The following is a 19,736-nucleotide window of genomic DNA, read 5'->3' as shown; positions in this document are numbered from 1 at the left end:
GGCCATCTATGTGGACAAGGTCTTGCCCATGGGGTCTGCCGTTTCCTGCGCGCTTTTTGAAGTTTTTAGCACCTTTTTGCAGTGGGCTTTTAATCAAAGTAGCGGGCACCGGAACGTGACGCACTACTTGGATGACTTCCTGTTCATCGGTAGAGAGCATTCAGGGGACTGTGGCAGGGCCCTGTCACATTTCCAAGACATGGCACGGCACTTTGGAGTACCCTTGGCGCTGGAAAAGACAGCTGGGCCTAGCTCTTGCTTGACGTTCTTAGGGATTGAGCTGGACTCCGTTCAGTGGAGGGTCCGCCTCCCCCAGGCTAAGGTGGAGGAAATTCAGGCATGTCTGTTTGTGGGCAATTGGAGAAAAGAGGATTGCGCTGCGAGCTGTGCAGCAGATGTTGGGGTTTTTGAACTTTGCATGCCGGTTAGTGCGAGCGGGCGGACTTTTTGCAGGCGGCTCGGCATGGCCATGTCAGGGGCATTGTTACCACATTACAGGGTCCAGATCTCCATGGGGGTGCGGGCTGACTTGCAGACATGGCTGACGTTCCTCTCTGACTTCTGTGGGGTGTCTCTGGATTTTGTCGAGGAGCGAACTGTTTGGCAGATTCAGATCTACTCAGATGCAGCGGGGGCAACAGGTTTTGGCCTCTTTTGGGATGGCAGATGGTGTGCGGTGTAGTGGCCGGCGCAGTGGTTGCAGCAGTGAAGGAGCATTGCGTTTTTGGAATTTTTTCCCCTGTTGGTGGCCCTGGAAGTGTGGGGGGTGGAATTCCAGAACAGATCGGTGTTGTTTCATGTGGACAATATGACGGTGGTCGAGTTGGTCAACCGACAGAGGGCAAGAGACCTAAGAGTGTTGTGTCTGTTGAGGGGGTTTATACTGCGCTGCCTGAGGTTGAATGTGATATTTCGAGCCAAGCATGTCCAAGAAGCGAACAATGACATTGCGGATGCTTTTTCTCGTTCGCAGTGGCAGCGTTTCCGGAGGTTGGTGCCTGGAGCGGGCCAGCACAAGACCAGACTGCCTGCCGGCGTCTCGGCCTTGGGGGAGTGAGAATGTTAGGACTGGTGGAAAACTCTGTGGCGGACTCAACGAGACGGACGTACAGACTGGCATGGTAAGAGTTTGTTTCCTTTATGGGGTGGCGGTTGGTTGCGGCAAGCAGAGTTCGTTCAGTAATTGAGCAAGGGGTTTTGCCGTTTGTGTTACACTGTATTGACAAGGGGCTGTCGTCTGCGAACATTTCAGGAAAGTTGGCAGGGCTGTCGTTCTATGGTAGTTTGTTTTTTGGTTTTGACCCCACGAAGGATGTGGTCATTGGTAGGATGCTCAGAGATTGGGGTAGAGAAAACAGGGGGTGGTATTGTGGGAAGCAGTGACTTTTGAATTGTTGGTCCTTTTAGTTGAAGTGTTACCATTGTGTTGTTATAATAGTTTTGAGGTTCGGCTGTTTAGGCTGTGTATGGTGTGGATGTTTTTTGGGGCATTTAGGGTTTCAGAGTTGTTGGGGACAAGGTCCAGGAGTGGTACGAGGTTTGAGGAGGTCAGATTGGAGATGGGGCGTCTGGGGATTTGGTTGGTCCCCAGACGCCCGTCTTGGACCAAACCCCCATGGTTGGAGGTTTGGTCCAAGACGGATCAGTTGGGGAGGGGAAAGTGGGTCTGGTTGTGTGAGAGTGGATGGGGAGGTGTGTGCCCGGTGACTGAGTGAAGGACGTTCGTGCAGCTAGTAGGGGTGACAGGTGGTGACATTTTTTGTCATGAGTCTGGGGTCAGGGTTACGGCGGCGCAGCTGTTGGCGATGTTGCGCATGGCAGTGGGTTGGTTGGGTCTGAATCCGGCGGGTTTTGGGACTCATTCCTTTCAAATTGGGGCAGCGACTGCAGCGGCACGGTTGGGTTGGTCGTGGGATGGAATACGGCAGATAGGTAGATGGAAGTCTCGGTGCTGTGAGAGGTATGTCAGGAAGTAGGGTGTTGGGCTAAGGCTGGGGGTGTTGTGATGTTGAGGTTGGCTGCATTCCAGGATGTGTATTAAAATATTTTTCTTTCGTAGGTTGCGTGGGCGGACCGGGGGCCAAGATGGTCACATGGATTGTGGGGCATTCCTTTGTGCACTGGGCATCGAAATACGTAGAGCAGCAGGTGTACGGCGGTAACCAGGGACTCAATGGACATCAACATGAGGTGCACTGGTGGGGGGAAGGGGGAATGCGATGGGGACACTATTGCCCTGGCTCGCGAAGATGGTCGTGCAGAGAGGATGCCCGGATTTGTTGATCATTCACTTGGGGGAAAATGACTTGATTCAGCTGTCGGGTTTGGCGCTCTTGCAGCTGAAGCAGAGGGACCTGGAGAGAAACAGAAGTTATCTGGGACTTGCATTCCTTGGACTGAATTTATCCCCAGGAGAGATTGGAGGGGGGCAAATAAGCATGCGGCAGTCGAGAAGGCTCGGAGGAAATTGAACAGGGTAATGAGGGTGTTTTGTGAGAACAAAGACATTAAGGTGATCGCCCACCCCGGACTACGACTTGAGGAAAGGTTGCTTTTTAGGGATGACGGAGTGCATCTTTCGACGCTTGAGAATGCCTATTATATGATGGAAGTGTGTGATGTGGTGAGCAAGCTGTGGAACGTGGCGATCTTGTGCCGCAGGGATGTATGAGGGGGAGGCGGCGAAAGATGCATAGTGGCACTCTGACCGGGGCGGCAGGTAACCGCCCTAAAGGGGGTTCCCTGGTTGGCGGTATTTGGGAAGGGTGGGGGAGTCACCAGCGGGCACACCCACCTCTCGTGGGGGGAGGAGTGAATGATGGGAGGGCGACTGGTGGCATGAGAGTAGTGGCAGGATGCGAAGAGAGATTGGAAGAAAGGACGAAGAACGGAATGTGGCATGGAGTGGAATGGAAGGAGAGGCTGGAGTGTATGAAGATGGAGTTGATGTTGGGGGAGATTTAGTTGTTGTTGATGGTTGTATTTGTTGTTTATGTTTGTGCAGCCTGGTCCTATTAAATGGCCTTTTACGCTTAACAACAGTGTGGCCTGATTATTGTGGGATGGAGGGCCCCAGGGAAAGCGAAGTCGCAGTCTAGTCTTCCCCTGGTGTCGTTCGTGCTGGGAAGGGCCAGCCTGGGGAGGAAGGGGCGTGGTTTGGGGAGTGGGGTTTATGAATGCAGGAGAGGAAGGCGACTTCCTCTTCCTGCATTCTGGCATTGCTGGGGGGGAACAGTTTTTTAGAGGCCACCCACCCACCCTACAGTTATTAGGGGGTAGGGTTGGCAGAGCGGGCCAGTTTAGGACGGGCTGCAGAGTTGGCGGTATTTGGGAGGGGTGGGGGAGTCACTAGCGGGCGCAACCACCTCTCGTGGGGGGGAGGAGTGAATGATAGGGGCGACTGTTGCATGAGAGCGGTGCCAGGATGCGAAGAGAGATCGGAAAAAAGGACGAAGAATGTAATGTGGAATGGAGTGGAATGGAAGGAGAGGCTGGAGTGTATGAAGATGGAGTTGATGTTGGGGGAGATTTAGTTGTTGTTGATGGTTGTATGTGTTGTTTATGTTTGTGCAGCCCGGTCCTAATAAATGGCCTTTTACGCTTAACAACAGTGTGGCCTGATTATTGCGCAAAGAGTGACTCCCTGCCGCCGGAGCGCTTTCAGCTCCGAGACCTGTGCCTGTCGCTGCTCGGCACCGGCTCCTTCCTGTGCAGGCCCGGACTGGCCATAGCGGGCACCGGGCGATTCCCCGGTGCGCCGCAAGGGTGGGGGCCGGTTTTGGGCTCCAGGGGGCCGATTTTGTTAGAGGGCCGTTTTTGCAGCATAGCTGCAAAATCGGCCCTGCAACAAAATCGGCCGAATACCGGCCCTAGCAAAGCGCTCGGCGGCACCTCCAACCCCCCCGAGTGGGGAGGGGGGGGCCGGCCGAGCACTTTGCCAGGGCTGGTTTTGGTTCCCAGTCCGGCCCTGTTCCTGTGCGACATGGCCCCCGACCACACAGCACTCGCGGGACAACGCTGGGCGCTACTTGCATGCAGAGCGAAGCGCGCAATGAGCGCTTTTAATATATTATTAGCCAACACCTACTCCCCCTCCCGCACTCGTGGCATGCGTTATTTATATAACATGTTCCCACAAAAGGGAATGAAGAACATAACACTTGCATTGCACCTTCAGCGCTTCAGGCATTTCACTGCCAAATACCACCTGTTTATTGTTATTCAGCACAATGATGCCTGTTTTTTCGACCTGGGAAAAATGAAAAGCTGAGGGAGCCTGCACCCATGTTCGTGAAGTCAAACACAGTTTTTAGGAGTTGATAAAGTAAGTCCACCAAGCCACCGGACATATCTCAGCACAAAAATGTGTCTCCTGATCTGCAATGTGAGAAAAGACAGCACACTGTGGAATGTTGTGGGAAACACCTTGCTGGCTGCAGACACAGACGCCATTTTGGGAGGTGCGAGGTTGCAGAGTGTTTGCATACATTCCAATATTTTAAAAGAGGAAAGTTGGACATTTATCATTTAAAAAAACTTAATGGAGAGAATGTATTTCTCCATTGAGGCGATTTCAGGCATGAGACAGCCAAAATGATAAAGCTTAAAAAACACAACAGAGCCTCCGCCTGAACTGGGTGTATTGGCATGTATGCATTTGCCAATGTCCTAAGACCTCCTGCGCAGGAATGAGGGGGCTCGGGCCGTTGCAAAAGTCGTGCCCGTATCCTGCGACCAGCAGCTCGGGATGATGGCTGCCATGTGGAGAAGTGTGGCTCACTGGTTAGAGGAGGTAGACCTGGAAGCAGAGGTCAGCCCGGGACCAGGGTTCAATTCCCGGCTTGGCGGGGTCTTGAGTCCTAAAATGTCCATGGACTCGACAATTCTCGCTCCGGTGCCTACTCGATTCACGGGGTCACACTCTGCGACTCTGGGCAATAGCTTGCTTAATCTCCACAACGGCCCCTCGCGGCGGGATGCCTGGCTTTCACCTTGCGGATACCCTGCCGGGGTTATCTCACAGGGGAATACCAGGACGGGTTCCCTAAGCAAGCGCTTAGAAACCGCTTGGTGATTTGCGCTATATAAATTCCTGTACATTTACATTTACATCCTGTACATTTACTTGTAAGGGCACCCCATCACATCTCAGCTTCCCCGGGCCGGCCGGCTCATGATATTATCATAATATGTGATAAAAAAACAACATACTCATGCCTGTAAATAAAAATCGTGTTTTTATGCCTCTGTTACAGAGATCTGGGCACAAAAGTGTGTGACTAATAATGGTGCTGACTCAGGCGTTCATCTTCCCAAAGTCAACATAATGTGTAAAGTCACAGAGAGGCAGCCAGCTTGGGAAATGGATTGTTAAATTTAACAAAAGGCGTAGGCATAATTTATGGGCTGCAGATTAATCATAACCGCCAGCTTCCCACACTCCTAACAGGCGTGTGTACCTCTCACACTTCCTCCTCCATCACACTTCTAGGCGCTGCGATCCAGGAAAAGAGCACCTTTGGTCACTCGGGCACGAACTCAAAACGCTTTTCACACAAAGATCGACAACATCCCTGCAGATTTCGAACTACACGCTCCTGCCCTGTTACAATATTCCGCCCCACAACGGTGAACGAGGTGAGCTAGAAAGCGCTACAATACCATGCATTGGTAACATCTGGTATTTCCATTGCTACAGCGCTGCACACCTGTGACAGACAGAAAGCGCTATGCAACAATATAATTGATTTTAACAGACTGAATCTCTTGATTCTTGTAAACAGCGTAAGACACAATGGTTGCTCAATACTGCATTTTAGATTCGCTCCCGAGGTACTCGATATATCATATATAATATTGTTTCATTATTAAATGGCAGCAGTAAAAACGTATTTTGGTATGTGCCTTATTTTTTGCAATGAGCAACAGAGAGCTGAGAAATTAGTGTAATTTCAATATTGAAATCCAAAATTATGCAAATGGATCAATTTGCTGTGTCTGACTACTTTTTATTTTTTAAAAATGTCTAGGAAATTTTGGAAAACACACATTTTGATTGTGCACAAATGCTCATGCACACACAAGTACAATACATATTTGTTTGTCAGTATTCTATTTTCCTAAGTGCAATGCAACAGGTCTCTCTTGCGAAATTTTAAGATATTGTCATTTTAAATGACAATGCCTTTTATTTATCTGTTTTCAAAACCAACACATAGATAAAAGGTTTGTCATTTACAATGCCACTAGCTCAAAGTCTCGCAAAAGGGAGACCTATTGCATTGCAAATGCTTGTTTTATATAAGGGGTTAGAATTGGGTATAGGGGGCCTAATTTATGAAAAGTGACGCATCGCTGCATGAAAACAGCGATGCGTCACATTTCACTGCGCCCTCCTTGCGAGACCAATGATGCGTCATATTTACAGTATGACGCATCATGACGCAAGGAGTTACAGATACGTCATCTGTATGGCGCAAAAGTGACGCATTGCTGGAGTGTGTCACAAAAGTGACGCAACTCCAGCAATGTGTCCTTTCACATGGGACAAGCCCCATGTGAAAGGGCTTGCGTGAGTCTTATGCCTGCTGGGAGGCAGGCGTAAGAAATTGATGCATTTGTGTCCTAGAAGTGGCAGAGTGAGGTCTCAAAAAGTGACGCACCAGTGGCGTAAAAGTGACGCATAGCCTCATAAATGAGGCCCAGGGACTCTAGACTAAGCAGGTAAGGGCATTGCTCCCCAGAACGTCAATGCTAACACCTGTTTTGCTCCATATTTATAAAGTGGCTTAATGCCGCTGTGCAAATATGATACCCTTTTATGAAAAGATCTGCATGAAAGGGGCGTGCAATGGGTGTTGCTGCGGGCGTTCGACCGCAACACCCATTGCTTTTTTATGCTGTCCCAGATTTACAAGGATGTGTAAGTCTGAGGAAGTGCCAAAAACGTTTGCCATGCAAGATCAGGCGTTCGAATGACTCAATGGGGAGAAATACTTTTATTTCTCCTAGCTTTTGCTTTTTTATGTGTACTGCATTCTGCAGCATACATAGGTAAAGCAAAAAGCCATGACACCAATGGACACTTTCCTGCACATAAACAATCATTCCCTGTAACTCAGGCACCCTGGCACCATGGTGCAAGGGGACCTGCGTTAGCGCTAGGCATCAAATGTTTGCGCCATTCCTCGAGAAAATACAGGGGTGCGCCATATTGTTGTAAATACGATGCATCCCTGTTTTGGAAATGTCAGAATGCGGCGCTGCCAGATTTGGCACAGCCCCGCGCTCTGATATTTCATTATAAATATACCCCAAGGTGTGTCTTCATACATCCAAAGAAATATAAGAAGTTCGCTTACAGGTGGTCACCTGAACAGGCTGCTGAAAGATTTGTGCCTTGGTTCAGCAATTAGTCAGCAGAGTCATTGAGACCCATCTCAAACGGATGTATGACATTACAACGCATGCTTTTACATCGCATGCTTTTACAACGCGGGTTTTACAACGCATACCATTACAACGCATAGTGCTTTTAGGCGCTGGGTAGTGAATTGTTTAATTTACTATTCCAACTCCAGTCCCCGTGGATAGTAGGGAAGGTGTTGGATAGTACATTAAACCCATTCCCTATCCTAGAGCGCCCCCAGTGCAATGCGTTGTAATGGTTTGCGTTGTAAAAGTTGCGTTGTAAAGGCACTGCGTGGTAAAAGTTGCGTTGTAAAGGTTGTTTACCATCTCAAACATATCGGAGGCTGGTGAGACTCCTAACCCCTCTTCAAACATGCGTTCCAACCTGATCTTAACCCTTTGGTCATGAGGCACAGTGGAGCTGTGTTCATAACCGCCGCGGAACGCCAACGCGGGGATAAATCCCCTCCTGCGCGGGGCGTTCCATTGAGTGGGCGGAGTCGTGACGAGCTCAGCTCGTCATGAGCACAGCTCCACTGTGCAGCCTGACAAGCTGAGCTTGTCACGAGCACCGCAGCGCCGCGCGTGGCCCCCCTCCCCTCCGCACCACGGGGGAATTAGCCCCACGGGGAAGGGGTTAAAGCTTGGGTTGTCAATGCATACAGAAACCGTGGAATATCCATGTGGCCATAGCCACTCTGTGCCTGCACTCACTGCTCCTGTGCCCTCATTGACAATGTCTACGTTTTCTTTCCTTGCATACCTTTGCGTTCAACAATGAGGTCTCTAGGTCAGCATCTTTTGCTACTCTGTCCGGTCTGTCCTTATTGTCCACCATACCCATCCAATAGATCACTACTCCCTCATACACTCATCTCAGAAGGAAGACGGGCACGAATACAGGAAGGAATGGGATTAGAAAGAGGGATGGAGAAAGCAAAGAAAGAAGCAAAGCAAGAAAGAAAGATGAAGGAAGAAGGCAAGAAAGAAAGATGAAGGAAGAAGGCAAGAAAGAAAGAAAGAAAGAAAGAAAGAAAGAAAGAAAGAAAGAAAGAAAGAAAGAAAGATGAAGGAAGAAGGAAAGAAAGAAAGAAAGAAGGAAAGAAAGAAAGAAAGAAAGAAAGAAAGAAAGATGAAGGAAGAAGGAAAGAAAGAAAGCTGAAGGAAGGAAGGAAGAAGGAAAGGAAGCAAGAGAGGAATGTCAATGTCAATAGAGAAATGGATGACGGAAGGAAGGGAGGAAGGAAGACAGGAGTGAAGGAACATAAGAAGAAAGGAAAAGTGGAAAGAAAGGAAGGGGCAGGAAGAGGAAGATTAATGAAAAACAGATAAGGAAGTATGAAAAGAAGACAGTAGAAAAATATATAGAGGAAGGATGGAATGGCAAGAGAGATGAGAGAAGGAAGGAAGCAAATAAGGAAGGGTTAATATGATTGTATAAAATAAGGTATGAAGGGAGATGGACGGAGACTAAAGGAGAGAAGAAAGCATAATGCAGAATGAAATGCAGGAAGAAACAAAGGAAGGAAGAAAAGAATAGAATAGCAATGTGGATAGGGACGAAGGAAAGAAGGAAGACAGGAATGAAGGAACATGAAGGGAGAAACATGTAAAGGAGGGAAGGGGCAGGAAGAGGAAGGGAAACGGAAGAGACATGAGGAAGGATGGAAGGAAGAAAGTAAAAAATACATAAAGGAAGGATGGACTTGAAAGAGAGGAGGGAAGGAAGAAAGGAAGCAAAGAAGGAAGGAAAATTTGAGCGTACAAAATAAAGAAGGAAGGGAGATGAAAGGAGAGCGCAAGGGATAAAACAGAATGTGATGAAGCGAGAAAAGAAAGAAGGATGGGAATGAATGAAGGAAGGAAAACTGTTCATATAAGTGAGAAAAAATGGGCGAGAGGGAGAGAGTGATAAATGAAAGTAGTGAAATAAGGAAACATGATCGCAGCTTTCTAAAGACGGTGTAGACAGAATTGCTTTTGTTGTCCTACATAGTGAATGCATTCTCTGCTAACACCACACGATCAACAAGAAAACATGTATTCGGGTTGGACTTTATATCTGTAGCTGTAAAGTAACGTGTTGATATTAAAAACAAATCATTCCTGGGGATAAAGTTTCGACCTAGTTCTTATGTCAACCAGTTTATTTCCTCCCTATTTTCAGTGCATCTTTTCTGAGCTTTAAAAAATCACCAAAATTAAACAGCAAATGAAAAAAAAAGAACATAAAGCAAATGCCACGAATAGAATCGTCCATAAAGTAATAATTTCATGGTCTGTAAAATCAGCATACAATAAATATTTAATATTCTCTCCATTTGCTGTCTTCGATCTTAGCTGCGGATTCATCAAAAGTAAAGTTTAATATAATTTTCAAGGTGACGACTCACATTTTTGCTTATCAGAATTGAAGTATCCCATTCATTTGGCTGCAGCCTAGTAAAGAAAGGACCAAAAGGTACAAATACATTTTTCACATGAAGAAAAAAGTGAATGATGCAAAAAAATAATAATTGCAATCGAAAAAAAAAAGAATCTGGCTTCATCCAAAAGCTTTCAAAGCATTCGGTTTCATTTTCATTAGTGGGTTTTCATGCAGTCCCAATGGCTGCTCTTCTGCTCTCTTAGGGGGTCATTACGATGGAGGGAAGTCCGCCACCGCTGGAGTGAAGGTGAGGACCCTGAATATTCCCACCGCCAAATTAGGATGGCGGTGGGAATGCGAAAGGTACCGCGGCGGACGGAAAGACCGTCCGCCAAGTCCCACAAGGTGGTCCTTTTCCGCCCGCCTTGCGGGACCCGGTATCATGGGGCAATGGAGGCAGTGCTGTGCAGGCACCGCCGTGGGCATTATGTGCCTGTCTTTTGCGGCGGAGTTCCCGCCGCAAAAAGACAGGTGGAGAATGCCTTCAGGGGCCCATTGCGGGCCCCCAGGGGGTTGAGGGGTGGGGTGCTGCACGTGGGGGGTACCTGTGGTACCCCCCTGCATTTGCATGTACAAGGTGGCAGGCACTGCACGGTGCCTGCCACGTTGTACATGCAAATGCAAAACATGTCGTTTTTACATTGTGGCGGGTGCTGCCACCCGCCACAATGTAAACATACAGGATGCCCCCGCTAGTGTGGCAGGCGCATCCTAATTTGTTTTGCAGGACCGCCGCACCTATGGCAGGCGGTCCCTTTTGCAGCAACGATGGCGGGCGGACTTTGTCTGCCCGCCATTGTAATCGGCCCCTTAGTGAGGTTTGAAGGAAAGGGTTTCATGAAGGTGGCATGGGGCGGTCCATTGTTCGGGGGCGAGGGTGGTCTCTGCTTTTAACTGTGAGGGTGGTGTGTACACATAGGGAGTGTGCCTCCTTAAATCGCTGGGATGGATTAAAAGGATTTGTTGGGGTTCAGTGTGTGAAGGGTCGGTCTTCAAAGGTAGATGGAGTTTGGTGTCATCCAGCCCAGACACTGGGCGATTGGAAGAGGTGCCTAATCCCGTCCTCAGGATGATGCCGCCACGGAAAGGCTTCTGTTTCAGCCCATGCTAATATGGCTGGAGGTGTCTGATAGACACCGCCACCATATTAAATCTTTTCCGCCCCGGTCGCAATGCAACCGGGGCGGAAAAGCGGCGGACGGTCTTTGATTTGTTTTATATTTTTGAATTATTTAGTGCTATGAAATTCATTTTGTTTCATTATTATTATTATTATTATTATATATTATATATTATAATAAGAAGCCTCTGTTGCTCCCTGAATGGCCTCGGAGTGGGACGGAACTGCTCCCGCTTTATGGTTCATTTGAATTATCACTCATGTTCACCACATCACTCAAATCATGCAGCATTCCACATAATAACTTTCTATCTATGTAACTTTCTATCCAGCTGGAGACCATCACATGGAAATATTCAAAGTCAGAAGCATATCTACGGTCTTTCTTACCACAACGTCATTAACACCAAAATATAATACATTTATGACGTTAGCCAAGTCCTTAAGTTTCCCAAGGCCAGGAGTGAGATGATCATCCAGTCCAGGTTTATTCTTTGCATGCCGAGAACTGAGGACCTCAAATATTGGGATAAAACAAAGACTAACAATACCATAATGCAAAGGAATAATATGGTCTAGATGAGCTACTCAAGCATGGAGATGAGAATTTTGAGAGCTATGTATAGCTAAGAATAACACCCCACTCCACTCCACTACCTGTCTCTGTGGAGAAAACGTATTTGTTTTCTATTCTATTTTCCTTTCCTTTTTGGGGTTCGGGTGATTGCTCCTCCTAAGCAGTGGGACTAATTACACTGCCTTTATAGCCGAATGAGGCTTGAGAGTGTTGTTACCCCCTTTATTCTTAGGTATAAGCAGGATCCTGAAAGATAAGGACTGGTGTGACCTGACCTCAATGTACTTCCTCTCTTTGAATAACTGTCTACAATCTTGCAACACAATGCATCCTTTGTAGCACGGTTCATTGTTGGAAGCTTTTGTAGTGTAAATCCTTGGATATGGTCTTAATAACAAAATAATTAAGTTAGCATTGGCTCAGGCTCCTCCCACAACCCGAAAACTGATCACATCTTCCCCTCTGCTCCCCACTGGATTGTCCCAGGGCACACTGGGAAGATGGGGCATAATTGCAGCCACCATTGCTTTACAAGTTACCCACTCAGCTATTGGGCATCCATTGACAGGAAGCCATGTGCAAATTGCTCCATTGGCAGCAGAGATCCAGGTTGTCATGTTATGGAGCAAGACACAAAAAATGTTTGCAGTCGGGATAAGAGTAATTGCATACCAGTTTTCGTGGAGGAGAACGTGATATAATTATCCCTGGCATCATGTCCCTTAGCACCACAGAAAACAGCGGCATTTAGAGAGAAGTAATTGCGCAAAATGTAGCATTTTTACAAAAGGCTGTGAGAATAGGGAATGAGTCCCCTGATAAGCAATCCATTCTTGCAGCTAAATAACGAAACCTTAATTAAGGTATCTGCCGGGCCTCTGTTCCAACTCCGCCTGGCTGTGAAATAATTTGTGCCATTAAAGAGGCCCTGTGGTGAGGGAAGCGGCGGGAGCCGTATCCTCGCCTGTCAAATATCTGCCAGGCCGAGTGAGCATCGCCTTGGTTCCACTGTACGACGGAAATTCAGCGACTCATTCACACGCGCTGGGGACAAATGATTGGCAATCACCAGTACCCACGCGACGACGATAAAAAAATGGGTCTCACTCTTAGCGTAGCCCGTGGGTTAAGTGACGCTCTGTAAACAAGTGGGAGGAGTGGGGGGAGTGCAGCCGAGAACACACACAGCGTGTCCCTTGCTGGAGCGAGCAGGGGCACCATCTGTTTGCAAGTTAATTACAAACAGATGTCGCCAAAGCTCGCTCCCGCAAGGGAAATGCCAAACGTGCACGCGTTGTGATTGAAAGCAATACAAAGCGTGCACATTTTTGGGCAAAAAAGCTGATTGATTCCAAGAGGTCCCCATCTAGGCAGCGCATTTACGCTGCATAGGAGAGACCTAAAAATTGAATTCTGTGTGACTCAGGACTGGTATTTCAGATTCCAGTGGTATTTCAGATTACCCTGATAATGCCTCAGTTATAAGCCAACCCTCAGAGGAAAATCTCAGACTTTTCTTCAGTGTGTCTGAATCTCAATATTAAAGCTAGAGTATTTGTAATTTTGGGTATGGCACTACAGATGTGGTGACAGTATGCCAATGCAGTGATCCAGTACACCTGGTGATGGAGTCCTTAAAGGAGAGAGTACCTCCTTCAGCTAAAGGGGTCAGAATATACTCACTACCATGAGTGACTTCCCATGATCCTTTGCCCGGACATGGGATCTCTGCTAGAAGAGTCACAGCTGGCAAGTTGTCAGATTCCTTATGCGTAACATTTCCATGGTTTCAGTGTACTTAGGAGTGACATTCTACAGCCAAATGTGTGATACTTTCAGTGACACTTATCTTTTACTGTCTGTAATACAGTTAATGATTTGCATAGTTGAAGTGCTTCCTCGGTCGTAGGACCTCGTAGCACTATTACAATTTTTTGTTTCTCTCTCGTTACACACAGACAGACATCTGCAGAGAGATTGTATTAACCAATTGAGTTTTTACAATGTAAAAAAGTGCATTTCCCACCCATTACTGGCACGTATTGTTTATTTAAAGTGTGTGTATTATTTTATATGTAGTTCATATCATTTATTGATATTTTGAAACACTGTTTCATAATCAAAATTGTATACACCAGTTAAGAACTTCTTAAATCAACAAACACATAAAAACAATAATAAAAAACACTAAGGAGCCCATTAGGATGTCGGGCGGATTGCCCCCGCCAGGCTGGCGGTAGCCACCGCCAGCCTGGCGGGGGCAATCCGCCCGACATCCACACTCGTTTTCCCCCCGCCATATTAGTATGGCGGGGGGGACCTCGGCGGACGGAAAGACTGTCTGCCGCTTTTCCGCCCCGGTCGCATTTTTAGCATTGTGGCGGGCTGTGCAGAGAGCACTGCCCGCCACAATGCTAAAAATACAGGATGTGCCTGCCACTGTGGCGGGCACATCCTAATACCCCCCACGGGACCCCAGCCCTTATGGCGGGCGGTCCCGCATACCGACAGGATGGCGGGCGGACAAAGTCCGCCCGTCATCCTAATGACCCCCTAAATATTCATAAAATCAATCAAGGGGGTGTAAAACCACAAGGGGGCATTTGCAACCTGCTTTGTGTGCCTTTTAACAATTTACTTCAAATTATCCAAGCTGCATACAAAGAATTTAGAAAGGGCCACCACCACAATCGAGGTCGTGTTACATTTGCATATTCTATATGCCTCTCCTCTTGACAAAAAACTGAGGGATCTACACATGGGGGTGGATGTATGACATTACAACGCATGCTTCTACCACGCATGCCTTTACAACGCGGTTTTTACAACGCAAACCTTTACAACGCATAGCGCTTTGGGGTGCTGGATAGTGAATAGTTTAATTTACTATTCCAACTCCAGTCCCCGTGGACACTAGGGAAGGTGTTGGATAGTAAATTAAACTTATTCCCTATCCTAGAGCGCCCCCCAGCGCAATGCGTTGTAATGGTTTGCGTTGTAAAAGTTGCGTCGTAAAGGCACTGCGTGTTAAAAGTTGCATTGTAAAGGATGTTCCCCCATGGGGGCAATCCATTTGGACCTTGGTTTTGCATAGAGGGGCAAAAAAACAACAAATGCTTGTCACTTTCGTGGGGAGTTTGGCAGCATGGACAACATCCAGTTTCCTGGTTCTCCTCCCTCCATGTTGCCACAAAGGCTGCTACAGGTAAACACCCATATCTAAATTGTAGGCATAGGGCTCACGCCTGCGGTGGAGCGTATAAAGTCCTGGAACACCTCTCCCTCATGCACAGACTTGTTGCAGATAAATGCTCTTGTCAGACTCCCTAGCGATGCGTTGTGATCTCTAAGATGGCTGACTTTTTCCAGCACCATCTTCTTTACTGCAACAACATCCCCTTCCCGAATGGCATATGGCTCGCTCCAGAATTTCCCAAGGCCCACATCACACCAGGCTTCTTTGAGTGCCCTTAACCAGCCCACGCTGTATACCCCATTAGCTTGAATCACATCCCTCAAGTACTCCTTTAGGTGACACAGGGCCATATTATCTAGAAAGGGCAATACATTATCGCCGCTTTTATCGGCAGAAAACTGCTGCAAAAGCGGCGATAATGGGCTTGATAATACGCCCTTGTAAATTCCCATAGAAGCCCAGGTTAACATCAGAACTTGGGCTTCTATGGGAATTCACAGGGGCATATTATCAAGCCCATTATCGCCGCTTTAGCGGCAGTTTCCTGCCAATAAAAGCGGCGATATTGTATCGCCCTTTCCTGATAATATGGCCCACAGTTCTTCAGGACTCGCCTTCATTGCCCTTCACCTAGTGTAATTTTCAGCGCCGGGACACCCCTGTGCTGGAGGTAGCTGTCGCGCTTAACAAATTACAGTATTATTATTATTATTACTCCACACTCGAATCTTAAAATCCAACAAGGGTTTTAACAGAAACACTCTCTCTAACTCAAGCAATCCCAGGTCTAAATTTGTCATCCATGAAGAGGAAAGCTAGAACTTTTACCCCAACCAAGAAAGGGGAATCATTCACACAGCCCATTAAATAGGTAATACAATTGTTGATGTAAAGGAGAGACAGAGACGTACACTTTGGTTGACAGGAAAGGCATCAGTTAGCTCTCCTTTTACCCCACATCTCACTTTCCCAAAATTCCCCTCTTGCAAAAGTCTGTTCAGGTGGAGAAGATCAGTTGGGATACCCATTTCCTGGAGGACATCTCAAGCTTCTCCCTAGGTACAAGGTTGAAGGTAGCGTGCATGCCGATGAACGCCACATTAAGGTAAGCCTTAGCCAGATCTACCACTTTTCACTTGGTCAAAAGAAACCGAAGGACCTGATCCACTGCACTAACCTCTGCCTAAAACCTGCCTGAAGGATGGAGAGGAGTTTGTTAACATCACACCAATATAATACTCTCTCCAGTACCTGTTTGCAAAATATTTTTGGGAGTTTGTCTAGGAGGCTAATAGTCCAATAGTTAGCGGGCGCACTAGGGTCCCCTTTTTTAAAAACTGCCACAATTTCTGCCCCCTTCCAAGAGGGGGTTATTACCACCTCCACCGTAATGGCACTAGAGACCACATTGATGTAGGGCACCCATACTCTAGGAATGGACTTAAAAACATCAGCTTGGATTTTGTCAAGGCTTGGGACTTTCCCAAGCTCCAAGGAAGGGACTGCACGCTCTGTCTACTCCAATGCAAAGGTTGTTGGTTATTGTGTCACATTTGGTCTTCTACACACATCCCCACCCTCCTGTTTACTCCGACCATCCACACCCAATGTATACAATCTGAAACCCACTTTGGGCGGATTACTTAAATCCCCCGTACCCCTGCAAACTAGAGACCAACACATTTTTGGGCCATTAGTAACTTCACCATCCTAAAGGTCCGCCCACAAGTCCTTGTCCCACTCTAGTTTGGCTTCTCTCACAGTTTTCCTGTACAACGCCCTGTGTTCCCTTATAACTTTAACATCTCCTCTTGTCCAATTGCTTTGGTGCAGTTTAAATACTTTGCATTTATTCCTTTGTTGAAGTCTAACTGATCAAAGCCACAGCTACCCAGGTGGGTCTGAGCTAAGGTTTGACAAATGAGAGATTGCATTAATCAATTGAGTTTTCATAAGTGGAGTGGTGTGGCTCACTGGTTAGAGGCGGCAGACCCAGAAGCAGAGAACGGCCCGGGACCAGGGTTCAATTCCCGACGCGGCAGGGTCGTGGACCAGGGTCAGCGGACTCGATAATTCTCGCCTCGATGCCTACTCTAACCAAGGATCACACTCAGCAACTCTGGGCATTAGCTTGCCTCATCTCTACAACGGCCCCCCACATTCGCCGGGGATGCCTGGTTTCACCTTGGAGATACACAGTAGGGACCATCTCACAGGGATAGCCAGGACGGGTTCCCCAGCGGTCTACAGCGCCACGACGCTTCAGGGCAGCAGGGCGCTTTACAAGACACATACATCACATTACATAATGTAAAAAAGTGCATTTCCCACCCATTACTTGGAGTTATTGTTCATTTAAAGAGTGTGTATTATTTTATATGTAGTTCGTATCATTTATTGATATTTTTAAACATTGTTTCATAATCAAAATTGAATTTGAAATTACCAGAAGGGAAAGACCAACAAAAATATTGACAAAATATTTTTGTCCATTTTTAGGTTTCGCCTGCACAGCACTTGTGAAACCTCTTGCATTTAATGTATCTGAAAACTGGGCTCCTATCAGTTCCCAATACTGAATTACTGTGTTCATTTGCTTTTGTGTGGAACTTTTGGTTGACTTCCCCTGGCTCCACACATTTACAATACTTCTACTAAAGCTGTTCACACTGTTTATTCCCCTCACTGTCAAGATAACATCTCTTTCCATGAAAAGGCAGACAGCTTCTAACAGTATGTTGGAATGCTTGATTTTTAGGTCTCGCCTACACAGCACGCATGCACTGTATAGGAGGAGACCTTTAGCCATCGGTCACCTTTTTCACCCACAACCGTGCACGCGTTCCATTGCCTTCAATGGCAACGCGTGCATGTGTGGAGATTCACTTGCAGGAGCGAGCGCCACCATATGATAGCAATTATCTCTCCCGTAAGTGAATCGCGCAGGCCTCCTTCCTCCCCCCTGCTGCTGCGCGAGGCGAGCGCGCGTCCCCCCTCGCTGCCGTGCGAGCTTGTCTCCGTTGTTGTTCCAGGATTGCTGTCTCTTTATTACACTGACAAACCTTGATCATTCTAAAAAAAAAAACAATGCTTACATGTCCTGATTAAAGATACAGGGCTCTGCAAAAAAAATTGAGTTTCTCTAAAACACCTTAGCCTTTGGGAAAGGCCCTTCTTGTGTTTTGATTGCTTGGCATTCACATTCTCTCACATTTCAGCTTCCCCACATCAATGAAGCTTGTCTGCAGCGTCATTGTTTCCTCGCGCTCGTGTTGTCTGCTCAAGACTCACCTCATTTCCCCTAGAGCCGCCTCTTCCCGGCAGCATCTGAATTCTTAAATGCAGAGCCTTCCGTGGAGATGTGAAGGAGCCCGCCTCCTTTTTTACTCAGCTTGTACCTCCTTCACATGTCGTTGTTGTGCCAGCGGGAGGCTCTTTTTGTAGAGTGTGCCCTTGGCCGCACCGACTGGGATTAAAGAAAAATTAGCGGGAAAGGTGCTGTGACGACGACGGCAATTTGTTACATCAAACACCAGCCCTTATCCTCAAAGCCTCTTCCCTGGGCGCTTGCATCAGATCTGGGAGGGGAGTCATGAGAAACATTGACGCACCAGCCTGAAAATAGCAAAAAACACCGCTGCATACCTAGGAGCAGTGACACTCATGCAGCCCACAAAGCAAACCATATGCCCTGCTAATGCTTTATTACACATTATATTTGAGTCATAGGTTTTGTTTATCAAATCAGTCTATTCTTGGACTTCTGGATTTGTTTTAGTGTATTTATTTACTGATGTTAGGTTTTTATATTACGAAAATGTGAGCTGGAAAACGCTTCAGCCTTTTTTTTTACACAGAGACATTGGTGCAAGATACAGGATAGTGCTATGGAAATCCATTTATACAAATGTAGTGTAGTGTAGTTACCTCTATAGAGCGCTCCAGACCTCCAATAATGCCCTAAAGCGCATTTACAGATGGGTACCGTGTTTTTCTGTAGGAGTGCTATGGACGGAACATTGTGTAATGTTTCTGGTGCCGTTGTAAAGCGCTCCATTAACTTCAGGTCGAGTTAGCGCTATGTACAACTGAAAACAAGCATTAGCATAGAAAAATCGGTCTAGTTTACTTTTACGGACTCATGCTTGCCAACGCCTGCAGAGATAACCCGACTGCCTCAATCTCGCACGGCTCCCATGCAGGGGCGGCCTTAGGCATGTGCAAGCTGTGCACCTGCACAGGGCCACCAAACCCCAGGGGCCACCACGCCAATATATATCCTTAATATAATTATCCTCTGAGGTTGGATACATATTTGCGCGGTGCCCCCTGGCAGGGATTTGGTGGCCTCCGGCTCTGTTCCACTTCCAAACACCCTGACCCCCCCCCCATCCTCTTCACTGGCCTCCACACTCTGGCCCGCCCGGGGGCCCCTACCTACGCTCCCTGCCAAGGGCCACCATGAGCCTAGAGCCGCCCCTGTCCCATGGCAACCAACAGATCGAGGTGAAGATGTGAGGGTATGATAACAAGATCAAATAGGTACCTGTGAAGATGAAGCCACCGAGACATGATGTGGTACTGAAAATTCTGGACTCGTGTAATAAACTTTGTCGTAGCATGACGATTTTTATATCAAAAGACCGAGAATGGCTAGTACACTATGTACAAGCATTTTCGTCATATTCCAGTAACGATTTCACCTCGAAATCGTCATTTTCGTCCTGGTACCCTTGGCTTCCATTTTGTGAACGGCAGCCATTTTGTGGATTGCCCTTACAGTAGGCCCTCACTGTGGCAGAACAAGTATTTAAGGACATAACCGTAGCATGGGTTTGTGCTGACTCCTGCATGACCTGGCGAAAGCTGACTCCCTTGCCCGAGGCTGACCTCGTTGAGCCAGTTCCTTGTTAGGCAGCTGATCAGATAGAGATCAAAGAGCAGGACATTGCAATGTTTATTGTACATACACACACCCCTTTTATCTTGCTCCTATCTGTTTCTG

Source organism: Lissotriton helveticus, chromosome 2_2 (assembly GCF_964261635.1).
Source record: "Lissotriton helveticus chromosome 2_2, aLisHel1.1, whole genome shotgun sequence".
Taxonomy (NCBI): domain Eukaryota; kingdom Metazoa; phylum Chordata; class Amphibia; order Caudata; family Salamandridae; genus Lissotriton; species Lissotriton helveticus.
The sequence above is the reverse complement of the archived record's forward strand: the minus strand, read 5'-3'. Positions refer to the sequence as shown.